At 37.4% G+C, this 13629-nt stretch overlaps 1 pseudogene; it reads left to right on the top strand.

Moving 5' to 3' along the window:
• Positions 1–6606: 6606 nt before the first annotated feature.
• LOC147380059 (ferritin heavy chain pseudogene) lies at positions 6607–7299 on the top strand (annotated as a pseudogene).
• The last annotated feature ends 6330 nt before the right edge of the window (positions 7300–13629 follow it).

Genomic DNA, 13629 nt, shown 5'->3' with positions numbered 1-13629 from the left:
GGTCTTAATGGATTCAGTTCAGTCGCTCAGTCGTGTCCAACTCTTTGTGACTCCAAGGACTGCAACAAGCCAGTCTTCCTTGTCCATCAACTCCCAGAGCTTGCTCAAACTCATGTCCATTGAGTCAGTGATGCCATCCCATCATTTCATCCTCTGTCATCCCCATCTCCTCCTGCCTTCCATCTTTCCCAACATCAGGGTCTTTTCCAATGAAAAGAAAAGACCTTTTCGGTTCTTCACATCAGGTGGCCAAAGTATTGGAGCTTCAGCATCAGTCCTTCTAATGAATATTTAGGACTGATTTCCTTTAGGATTGTCTGGTTTGATCTCCTTCTGATCTCCTTACTGGATTGCTTCCCTACAAAATTTCCAGCATTAGTATATATACTGTGTATATATATACATAGTACCCTGACTCATTTTCCTTAAAATTTTCTACTTTCCCCAAATTTTTTCCTAGTCAACTAGCTACAAAATAAGCTTGAATAATTTTTTCAATGATCAATTTTGCTATGTCCAAAATGAGAATAATAACAGTTTGCCTCATAAAATTGCAGATGTGAAATGGATGCTCATAGAATATTTAATACATTTTAGTTTTTATTATTATGTACATCAAATTTTAGAAATGCCATGTTTAACATAATTTTACAAAGAAAGAAAATGAGGTACAGACAAGAGATTTGCCTAACAACAACTAGAAAGTTAGGATCAGGTCTAAGAGTAAAATCCTGACCCAACACTAATTTCTTTTACTATACAAGAATTTGTTGACTCATCTTACTTATCTTTCTCACTATCTGTCATGTAGCTTTTATTTCACAACACAGTACATTCATCTGTACAATTTAATTTTTGTAATTTCTGCTTTGAAAGCCTTCTAATCTATTTTGGTTATCAGTCCTCTCCAACTCTCAGGTCCTGTTTAAGTCATACTTTCTTTCTGATATTTTCCACAAAAATGTTGTCATACCTATCTTCTATGCATTATTCTCTGAAGTTTACTTATACATTTTTCATTTATCCTATGTTTTTTATCCTCTAAATGTTTCATAGTATGTGATACTGATTTTAAGTTTACCTAAGGAGTTTTAGCACCCAAAACTGGTTCAAGTTAAAAGGATTATTTGATGTCCTGCCTTGCTGATTCTTAACTTCATCACAACAAGACTTGGTTTGTTATTGCACATGTTATTCTACACTATTTTGGAGTAGGCATATTTATGTTTCTGGGCTTTTATATGGTCTTTCCAGTAGTCATATGTGGAGGTGAATGTTGGGCCATGAAAAGGCTGAGTGCTGAAGAATTGATGCTTTTGAATCGTGGTGTCAGAGAAGACTCCTGAGAGCCCCTTGGACAGCTAAGAGATCAAACCAGTCAATCCTAAAACAAATCAACCTTGAATATTTATTGGAAGGACTGAAGCTGAAGTTGAAGCTCCAGGACTTTGGCAACCTGATGTGAAATACGACTCATTGGAAAAGACACTGATGCTGAGAAAGATTGAGGGCAAGAGAAGGGAGAGACAGGGGATGTGATAGTTGTATGTCATCACTAACTTAATGGACATGAGTTTGAACAAACTTCGGGAGATAGTGAAGGACAGGGAAGCCTGGTGTGTTCTAGTCCATGGGGTTGCAAAGAGTCAAACACGACTTAGTGATTGAACAACAACAAATATGAATGTGTGAGAGATATTTTCTCAATGCTGTTTTTTGCAACTGTTCAAAATTCAAACTTTGAGTTCAGAGTTAACATCAACTCTCTTGCTAAAACTCAATTTACTGCCTTTCCTAATTTGCTACTTCTCTGGAGATTTGTGTAACACTGAAATATGAAAATGCTTGTCCTCCAAAATATATTTCCCAAAGTGGCCCAAGATCACTGCCAGGTTTCCCAGGATTTTTTCTTTCGTATCTCAATGCACTGCCCTCATACTTTCTCTCTTCTTTTTATCTTTGCCTGAGACAGTGGAAGAGTTATAATAACTACCCTGAAGTTTGGGGTAATTGCCAGTTCAAGTTATCCTCAGAGTTTTGCTGATTAACCATTTTATGCTGACTGTGGGTCAGCATAAGACTGCACAGTCAATAGAAGCTGAAGGAAGGTCATAATAGCTATTACCTATGGTAAAATAGATTCCATTTTCCATTTATAGACCCATTATTTTCATCTGTAAACCGCTGTTAAGAACTTGTATATTTATTTTCATTTTCTGCATATACTAGCTCTTAGAATAAGCAATTCTTTAAGTTTTGAATAAGAATATTAAATACTAGCATTATCTTTCATTATGGGCAATTTTAAATGCAATTTATTACGAAGTTTCAAAAATAAATATGAAATGACTTTACAATAAGAACAAAGCTATTTTAATTTTGATAAAACAACTCTAGTTATTCTCTAGTTGAAGTAGTATTTTATGTTACACGTTTTAAATATATCTCCATGGTTTTTACTTGTTGAAATATTTTAAAAGATATCTCCTTGTACAAAATGTAACATATTAGCATTTGATAAAATTGCTCATTTTCATCACTTTTAGTCTTAACAGGATAAGGCTTGGAAATTTTAAATAGAGACATTTTTATGGCTACACTATTTTACGGTCCCAAGACATCCCACTAATTGCTCTAGTGTCATTCATCACCTAATTGGAAAAGTATTTAATGTCCAGAAAGAGAAACCCACTGAGTTGCCCACATATACTTTTTAATTAATGGCAGAGAAACATACCCTGAAATAAGAACTTTCAATTACAAAAGTAGATGATTCACAGAAAAATTGATTTTTAATTTCTTAAATCTTAACTGTTAGACATAGGCAGACTTGGAAAAAATGTAGGATGCTTCCTAAATATTAGATCTATTTTAAAGGGAGACAAAAGTTTGACTTGCCTCTGAAAGAAGGTTGATCTGAATAGTAAAACTAAGTGGAGATGAGGACTCAGTGCCCCAACTTCTGGGCCAAGAATTAGAGGAGCAAAAGTATTAGAAACTCTAAGAGGTGAACAGGAATCCAAAAGCATAGAATATCTCAGAGCAGACTAGAAAGACTTACTAGCATCTCAGACAACTTCTTCTTCAATTGAGATGATAAAGCAATGGAATTGCAAATGCTGAGAGTGAGCAGACTCTCAGCATCTTAGACAACTTCTTCTTCAATTGAGATGATAAAGCAATGGAATTGCAAATGCTGAGAGTGAGCAGACTCTCAGGCAGCATATTAGGGTCAGCACCTCCCTCTATGGAAAAGGGAAATACCTGAATTATTTCTACAACATTTGAGGGAACTTTGAAAGTGACTGAAAGAGAGCCACCAGGTTCGGAGCAGTTTCAGATGGTGAGTGTAGAATATACTTGGACACCACATCTAGCAACAGTGGGTGCAAATATATGACAATAGGAACCAAGTGGGGCGTTACCCCAGTGGAGGCTACGGATAGAGGATAATTCTGGATCCATATTCCTCTCATGAAAGAGAGTCATATACAATCACTTCCAGAGAGCACCCCACAGCAAAATGCTAAGTTAAGTGAATGATACTGTTAATCCTGATATGTTCGGAGCAGTTTCAGATGGTGAGTGTAGAATAAACTTGGACACCACATCTAGCAACAGTGGGTGCAAATATATGACAATAGGAACCAAGTGGGGTGTTACCCCAGTGGAGGCTACGGATAGAGGATAATTCTGGATCCATATTCCTCTCATGAAAGAGAGTCATATACAATCACTTCCAGAGAGCACCCCACAGCAAAATGCTAAGTTAAGTGAATGATACTGTTAATCCTGATATGACTGTGCTTACCTTGAATAGGTAAGATTAACACTGTGTCTCTGAAAATGTCATCTCTAGAGAAGTAAAACAGTTTTGTTCAATTCATTTGTGACCACAGAAAGAGAATTACTGTAAATCTAAGGTAGCTGAAATCCCGGAGCCTCTCTCTCGCTCAAGCCTCTTCCAAAGCTCCCAGAAGAGCTCTAGCAATGCTTTTGTAAAATTTGCAGAAGACAATTTTAGCCACAATTGCATAAGACAACTGCCTGTTTCCACTCTGACTTTCCTTTGAGCACATGTGCCCTCTTGGCCCAGAATTCAATTCAATTAAGGGTGAATTCAATTAAGTGGAAATTGCATTGGAGATACATTTAGTTTAGGCTTAATGAGATTTATGTATGTGGTTCACATTCCCTTCTATGAAGGGTTAAGTTAGTGCTGGTCTCCAATAGTGCATGGTTAGGAGTCATATTGTGAGATGAATGAGTCCTACAGTACTAGACACTAGAAATATGTGGGCTATGGAGGAGAAACAGGTAAACATTTAAGGAGAAGACTCAGTTCTCCCTTCTGCTTATTCAGTGAAGAAATTCTATTACTACAAATGCATTTGCATGATATAGAAATGATTAGAATTCTTAATTTTTTAGAGAACAAACTTGTAGGTATACCATAGAGTATATCAGTGTAAATAATCATGTATTTTTCATCCTTTTATAATAAATTGCACTTCAACATTACATTTCTCAGTGAGTTGCAAAACTGGAACTTTTCTAAACTATAACTAATAAGTATTTTAATCAGGTGGACAAAAAGCCTAAGTTGTTGTTGTTGTTGTTGTTTTCTGTACTCTCTACAGAAAATGGTATAAAGTCAAAGATGTATGAAGAAGCTATCTTGGGGCTGGTGCACTGGGATGACCCAGAGGGATGGTATGGGGAGGGAGGAGGGAGGAGGGTTCAGGATGGGGAACACATGTATACCTGTGGCAGATTCATTTTGATATACAACAAAACCAACACAATATTGTAAAGTTAAATAAAATAAAATTAAAAAAAATTTTTTTAAATGTACAACTAACATTTTAGGGAAAAAGTATTACATTGGTATGTCAGTTTATTAGTAGAAGTAATTTGTTATTACTTTTCTGAATTTTATAATGCCTATGGCATGCACCAGATTTAATTTTTTTTTAATTTTGTGAATTTCTTTTTGTTCTAGTTATATGTCCAATTTTGTATTCCTAAATTTGTATTCTTTTCTTGTCAAATACCCCTGTTCCCAATTATATACACTTCAAGCCTTCTAAACCTTGACCAGTAATGTCATACTTTTTACTGATACTTGAATGTAACCTCCATGGGAACAGGAATTGTTTTCCTTTGTTCACTGTTCTATATCAAAACCCATATAGGATCTGAAGTATAAAAGGTACTCAGTAAATATTTATGAAACAAACACTGGTCACTGTTTAAATCATGCTTCCAAGATGAAGAAGCCTAATGTTTACTTTGTTCTTATTCAGTAGACTTGCTCACTCAGTTTCCTGTATTAATTTTTTCTGACAAATATCATGACGTTTATATAGAAAAGTTGTAAAAAGAAATTCCTTGCAAAACTCTAGTATTTTACAAAGGATTTACTTACTGCAGTAGTGATGGATTCAGTTTAGAAGATATGCAAACACAAGACACCCAGGAAAGTACAAGGTGAAGAAAGAGAAAAGAAAAAAAAAAAAAAAACCCAAAAACTAAAGACAAAACAGGATAAATTATTACAAGAGACCTGATAAAGATAAGAAAGAATAAGAGTTGAATGTGGAAACATGGCTGAACTCAGTTTTTCTTTTCACCTTAAGAGAAACACAAAGATTATACATATATATATATATATATATATCAGTTCAGTTCAGTTCAGTCACTCAGTCGTGTTGGACTCTACAATCCCATGATTTGCAGCACGCCAGGCCTCCCTGTCCATCACCAACTCCCAGAGTCTACTCAAACTCATGTCCATCGAGTTGGTGATGCCATCCAGCCATCTCATCCTCTGTCGTCCCCTTCTCCTCCTGCCCCCAATCCCTCCCAGCATCAGGGTCTTTTCCAATGAGTCAACTCTTTGCATGAGGTGGCCAAAGTACTGGAGTTTCAGCTTCAGCATCAGTCCTTCCAATGAACACCCAGGACTGATCTCCTTTAGAATGGACTGGTTGGATCTCCTTGCAGTCCAAGGGACTCTCAAGAGTCTTCTCCAACTTCACAGTTCGAAAGCATCAATTCTAAGGCGCTCAGCTTTCTTCACAGTCCAACTCTCACATCCATACATGACCACAGGAAAAACCATAGCCTTGACTAGACGGACCTTTGTTGGCAAAGTAATGTCTCTGCTTTTTAATATGCTATCTAGGTTGGTCATAACTTTCCTTTCAAAGAGTAAACATCTTTTAATTTCATGGCTGCAATATATGGACTTCCCTGATGGCTCAGACGGTAAAGCATCTGTCTACAATGCGGGAGACCCAGGTTGATCCCTGGGTCAGGAAGATCTCCTGGAGAAGGAAATGGCAACCCACTCCAATATTCTTGCCTGGAAAATTCCATGGATGGAGGAGCCTGGTAGGCTACAGACCATGGGGTCGCAAAGAGTCGAACACGACTGAGCGACTTCAATGTCATGTCATGTCATATATATATATATAAATAAAATACGAGCCAGCCCGCGTCACCACCTGACAGCGCCCTCCGACTGGCCCAAGGTCCCCGCCGCCGCTCCAGCTCCGCGCAGCCGTCGCCGCCGCCACCACCGCCCCTTCTCAGCCGCCCGCCATGACGACTGCATCCGCCTCGCAGGTGCGCCAGAACTACCACCAGGACTTGGAGGCTGCCATCAACCGCCAGATCAACCTGGAGCTCTACGCCTCCTATGTCTACCTGTCCACGTCATACTATTTTGACCGCTGTGGAGTGTCTTAGAATATTTTCTTCACCGATCTCATGAGGAGAGGGAACATGCTGAGAAACGGATGAAGCTGCAGAACCGGCAAGGCGGCCGAATCTTCCTTCAGAATGTCAGGAAACCAGACCGTGATGACTGGGAGAATGGGCAGAATGCAATGGAATGTGCGCCGTGCTGGGAAAGAAGTGTGAATCAATTACTACCTGAACTGCACAAACTGGGCACTGAAAAAAATGATCCCCATCTGTGTGATTTCATTGAGATCCATTACCTGAATAACAGGTGGAAACCATCAAATAATTGGGTGACCACATAACCAACCTGCGCAAGATGGGGGCCCCTGGATCTGGCATGGCAGAGTACCTCATTGACAAGCACAGCCTGGGACACAGTGAGAGCTAAGCCTCAGGCTGACTTCCCACAGCCACAGGGGTGACTTCCCTGGTCACCAAGGCAGTGCATGCATATTTAGGTTACCTTCACCTTTTCTATAATTTGTAACAAAACATCTACTTAAATTCTTTCTTTAGTACCATTCCTTCAAATAAAGTAATTTGGTACCCCTCCAAATATATATATATATACACACACATATATATATAATATAGATAATCATTATTATTGATAATTATTATTATAAATAATCAGGTTTCAATTTATTCAAATAGCCAATGTATTCTATATTCTGCAGATAGATATTTGAAAACTACCATCTTCAGCTTTAAATAATATATACGGAGTGACAAAAATACCAAGAGGGAAAAATAGTTAAAAGGGCAGGCTAGCTCATTTTATGCAGAGGTGTAAAGAAGCATGAACCACATGTTGCAGAACTGAAATGCTAAATGAAGCGGTGATGTGTGGGAACTGGGCCACAGATGTTAGGATGTTACTTGTTGAGACTGGGCTCAATAGACTAGACTCAACAAACCATGAAAGTTTAAAATTTAGAGGTTCTGATACTATTAAAATATTATGACTTACAGCTTTAAACTTTAAAATAGTAGCTCCCATTTGTTCAATTCTAATTTGAGATTATGCTCTGAATATGCTCTTTTTTTTTCTATAGTAGTGATATTAGACACAAATTCATACAAATAAAATTGATTATTTAAAATTTTAAAAACTGACTTTCTAAGTTGCTAGAGTAAATTGGTTCATTTCCTTCTCCTATCCCAGGCTTCTTAGTCTGTATGTCAGTGTATCACTTTCCTGGTGCCAAAAAAGTGTCTGTATTGCTTAAATAAATCTTTATGTGTTAGTAGAATTATACACGGAGACTCTCTCTACTCTCTCCTTCTCCCAATCTCTTTCTTTTTCAAATCTCATATTTTTATGTATGTCTGGTAGTATTTATGAAGTTCAGGTTTTGCATAATTTTTTATTGAAAGAATATAGTTGATATACAGTATTGTGTCAGTTCAGTTCAATCGCTCAGGTGTGTCCCTGCGACCCCATGGACTGCAGCACGTCAGGCCTTCCTGTCCATCACCAACTCCCAGAGTTTACTCAAACTCATGTCCATTGAGTCGGTGATGCCTTCTCATCTTCTGTCATCCCATTCTCCTCCCGCCTCAATCTTTCCCAGCATCAGGGTCTTTTCCAATGAGTCAGTTCTTCACATCAGGTGGCCAAAGTATTCCATTTCAGGTATATAGCATAGTGATTCAGTGTTTTTGCAGATTATATTCCATTATAGGTTATTAGAAGGTAATGGATATAATTCTCTCTGCTAACATGTAAATCCTTGTTGCTTATCTATTTAATATATAGCAGTTTGTGTGTTAATCCCATACCCCTAATTTGTCCCTCCCTCCTTCCCTCTCCTCTTTGGTAACCACAAGTTTTATTCTCTAAGTCTGTGAGCTTGTTTCTGTTTGTTTAATTTAATACTTTTCCAAATAGAAATATTTCCAATGATTTATTTTGCTACTTTGGGTAGTTAAACCATCTATAACCAGTTATTCCTTAAATCTTTGGTTATATAATGATTCAAATCAACCTTGATTACACACACACACACAAACTAAACAGAGAAACAGTCTAATCATGAATTATTGGGAATCCATAGGTTAGCTTATTTCTGCTTCAGTAAAATATGACTTAATAAAATAGAGATAATACCATCTACTGCTTCCAGGTCTCAAGTACAAATCAGGCAATGTCAAAGTACAGTATTTAGAATTCTGTGAGAATAAGGCTGCATAATATTTGAGACATTGCTATCAATGATTGTTACAAATAAGCTTTAGCCTTTACTGAACATCAGCTATATTCTCAAGACATACAGTGTGCTAAATACATTACAGTCATTTTTACATTTTAACCTCAGAACTCTGAAATGTAGGCATTATTATTGACCCTGTTTTACTAAAAAATAAATTGAATCTAAGTTTGAAATAAATTGTCTGAAGATATAGCAAGTAAATTTTAGATACAGTAATTGAAAGCTGGTCAACCTAATTTCAAAAGATAATTTATTAATTGTTTCCCAACTTAAGATACCGATGTGAATTCAATTATTTCAGTAGTTATATTATTATCCTAATGTGTATTAGGAAAAAAAGTAGTACATTTAACTCAAGATATTACAGATGTGATTTTTAAGACTGAGATTATCATAGGCATTTAATTTTAAAGGTGAATTAGTTTCAGTATAAATATTAGATAATAGTAAAGATGACACCCAGTTCAGTTCAGTCACTCAGTCGTGTCTGACTCTTTGCAATCCCATGAACCACAGTACACCAGGCCTCCCTGTCCATCACCAACTCTGGGAGTCTACCCAAACTCATGTCCATTGAGTCGGTGATGCCATCCAACCATCTCATCCTCTGTCGTCCCCTTCTTCTCCTGCCCTCAATCTTTCCCAGCATCAGGGTCTTTTCAAATGAGTCAGCTTTTTGCATCAGGTGGCCAAAGTATTGGAGTTTCAGCTTCAAAGATGACATCCAAATATGGCAAAATTAGGAAAGTGGTATTTGATTGATGAAACTTTAGGAAATTCTAGAATGACCTGTTGTTCATCTCCAGTCACTAGCATTACTAAGAGGGTCCTATTCAGAACTGGTACTAGGGGAAATTGGTGAGTTTATAGTTAATATGTATTATAATCCAGAAACAGCATGCTCTTGGGTTACCATAGAACCATTCTCTATGTATTTGGAGCTCATTTCCTCTTTTCAAATTTATCTGACTCATGTTCATTATTTAAATGTCATGCTTCCTGGGAAACTATCAAACAAGTTTCTTCTATAAGTTAACTTTTTACTGTAACAGCAGTATTTATTACCCAAAACCATAGGAGTGAATAATTATGGTTATTTCAGGCATTGTGTCACAGCCAGAATGTTATTTATGAGTAGGAAGGCTAGGTCCTTCTAATGCTTCCTAAATCATGCCAAGTAATTGTGATGTCAAACTGGTTGTAAAGGTGACTCTCCTTTCATTACCAATAGAAGTCATATCACTTTGAGGTATATGTTTGTTTTCTCTCAGGACAAATAACATTTTTCCACTTAAATGGGAAGCAAAAGTTTAACAACAACTTCAAACAATTATTTAATTTTAAGTCATGTCAACTATTATGAAGATATATTGAGCATCAGTTGTGTACCATCCATTATTTTAGGCACTGAAGATACAAAAAAGTAGGCACAGTCCTTGCTCTTGAAGTGAACTGAAAGCAGCTCAGTCATTTCCAACTCTTTGCTACCCCATGGACTATACAGTCCATGGAATTCTCCAGGCCAGAATACTGGAGTGGGTAGCCTTTCCCTTCTCCAGGGGATCTTCCCAACCCAGGGATCAAACCCAGGTCTCCCGCATTGCAGGAAGATTCTTTACCAGCTGAGTGACTAGAGAAGCCCAAGAATACTGTAGTGGGTAGCCTATTCCCTCTCCAGTGGATCTTTCTGACCCAGGAGTCAAACCAGGGTCTCCTGCATTGCAGGTGGATTCCTTATCAACTGAGCTATCAAAGAGTCCATATATATATATATATAAAATTGAATGAGTGATATGTGTGTGTGTGTTCTGAGATGAGATGGAGTAGGAGTATGAGAAGTAATCAGGACTAGAGGAGAAATGTATAGATGATTATGTTGTAGGGCCATACGCCCTGTACTGGCAAGCCTAATGTGTCTCTTAGTACAGAAAAAAGGCATTACCTCATCCAGGCCAGGGATGCTTAGAGAAGGCTTCCTGAAGGAGGCAGGTTTGAGTTGAATCTTCAAGAAAAAGTAAGAGTTAGCCAAGCAAACAAGGGAAAAGATCATTCAAGGAAGAGGGAATAGAATATGCAAATACATGGAAGACAAACAGCTGTCACCTTTGGGAAAGAGCAAATAGGTTCATGTGGTAAAGGTTATCTTGAGCTGCGATTTAAACCTAAACTCTTTTTTCTACACTGTGTGATACTATATACTCCTGATAGGCTACAGCCTTGGAATAGGCAATTGACTTAGAAGATGCGTGCTTGACACGGAGGCTCATGATTATTAGTATAAAACTGATGAAGCCAACTATTGCATTTAACTAACAGCTCACTATTTAGAATCCTGAATCCTTCAGAAGTATGCTAATTTAAAATACAATTACTTGATGACATAAATCAAAGCAAGATCTTCTAGGACCCACCTCCTAGAGTAACGGAAATAAAAACAAAAATAAACAAGTTGGGACCTAATTAAACTTCAAAGCTTTTGCACAGCAAAGGAAACTACAAACAAGGTGAAAAGAAAACCCTCAGAATGAGAGAAAATAATAGCAAAAGAAACAATGGACAAAGAATAGATTTCCAAAATATATAACCAGCTCATACAATTCAATATCAGAAAAACAAACAACCCAATCAAAAAGTAGGAAAAAGACCTAAACAGACATTTCTCCAAAGAAGACATACAGATGGCTAACAAACACATGGAAAGATGCTCAACATCACTCATTATTAGAGAAATACAAATCAAAACTACAGCGAGATACCACCTCACACCAGTCAGAATGGACATCATCAAAAAGTCTACAAACAATAAATTCTGGAGAGGGTGTGGAGAAAAGGGAACCCTGTTGCATTCCTGGTGGGAATGTAAATTCATACAGCCACTATGGAAGATTGTATGGAGATTCCTTAAAAAACTAGGAATAAATTACCATATGACCCAGCAATCCCACTACTGGTCACATACTCTGAGGAAACCAAAACCGAAAAGGACACACATACTCCAATATTCATTGCAGCACTATTTACAATAGCGAGAACATGGAAGCACCTGAGATGTCCATCGACAGATGAATGGATAAACTGTGGTACATGTATACAATGGAATACTACTCTGCCATAAAAAGGAATGGATTTGAGTCAGTTCTAATGAGGTGAACATACCTAAAGCCTGTTATACAGAGTGAAGTAAGTCTGAAAGAGAAAGATAAGTATTTTACAGTGACTCACATATGTATGGAATCTAGAAAGATGGTACTGATGAATTTATTTTCAGGGCAGCAGTGGAGAAACAGGCATAGAGAATAGACTTATGGACATGCGGAGAGGGGAGGAGAGGGTGAGGTGTATGGAGAGAGTGACATGGAAACTTACATTACCATATGCAAAATAGATAGCCAATGGGAATTTGCTGTATGTCTCAGGGAACTCAAACAGGGGCTCTGTGACAATCTAGAAGTGTGGGTGCGGAGGGAGATGGAAGGGAGATTCAGGAAAGAGGGAGCATGAATGTATCTACAGCTGGCTGATTCTTGTTGATGTATAACAGAAAACCACAAAATTCTGTAAAGCAAATATCCGTCAATTAAAAAAAATAAAGTGGCAAAAAATAAAATGCAGTGAATGCAATATAAAGTAAAAGCCACATGAATTTATCTATTATTTAATAAATGTTTATTAAGTACCAACTATCAGAGAATTCAATGGCACCCCACTCCAGTACTCTTGCCTGGAAAATCCTATGGATGGAGGAGCCTGGTAGGCTGTAGTCCATGGGGTCACTAAGAGTCGGACACGACTGAGCGACTTCACTTTCACTTTTCACTTTCATACATTGGAGAAGGAAATGGCAACCCACTCCAGTGTTCTTGCCTGGAGAATCCCAGGGACGGGGGAGCCTGGTGGGCCTCCGTCTATGGGGTTGCACAGAGTCGGACACGACTGAAGTGACTTAGCAGCAGCAGCAGCAAGTACCAACTATACGTTACAAAATTATGCTGGTGGAGAGATACAATGATAAACAAGCTATGCCCTGTGCACCTAAACACACGAAAATAAAATAACAAAAATGGTCTTCCTTGAGTCTGAAATGTGAGACAAGCAAAAAAAATTTACACAATATAATCCTGGCCTTATTTAATAGAAATGGGCTGTTTTGGCTATTATCAGAGATATATTGGTCTGTTTAGCAGTTTTATCTCTATGGTAAAGTAGACATATATCAGTCTTGATAATATTATTTCCTAAAATCATTTAGTATCTTCATCTTGAATTTTTGCTCATTACAAAAACGTTCTGACAGTAATTTCACTATTCCATCTGGGAATAAAATGTTTTGACAAAATGCAGGTAAGATTCTAAATCTCTTGGCTGTTCTAATCCCTATTTTCACTTAATATTATCATAGTATGTCTGATCAAGCAGGAGCTTGTGATTTAGTGCTTATGACTATTTTCTGAGGCCTCATTACTGTGGTAGGAACTAACACAGACCAATATGTATTACAGACTAATACAAAGAAGCAGAAATGGACTATGAGAGAATCAGCAGAAAGGGTAGTAAGCCTTTGTTGCTTCTCCAATAAGCAACTATCTTTATCTTATTAATTGTACTAGACTGTTTATTATATTCAAACATAGAAAACAGAATGGCACAATGAGGCACTGTGTATCCA

Source organism: Bos grunniens, chromosome 1 (genome assembly GCF_055505025.1).
Source record: "Bos grunniens cultivar Pamir isolate PY7600 chromosome 1, Bosgru_T2T1.0, whole genome shotgun sequence".
NCBI lineage: Eukaryota > Metazoa > Chordata > Mammalia > Artiodactyla > Bovidae > Bos > Bos grunniens.
This window is presented reverse-complemented; position numbering and strand designations above follow the sequence as displayed.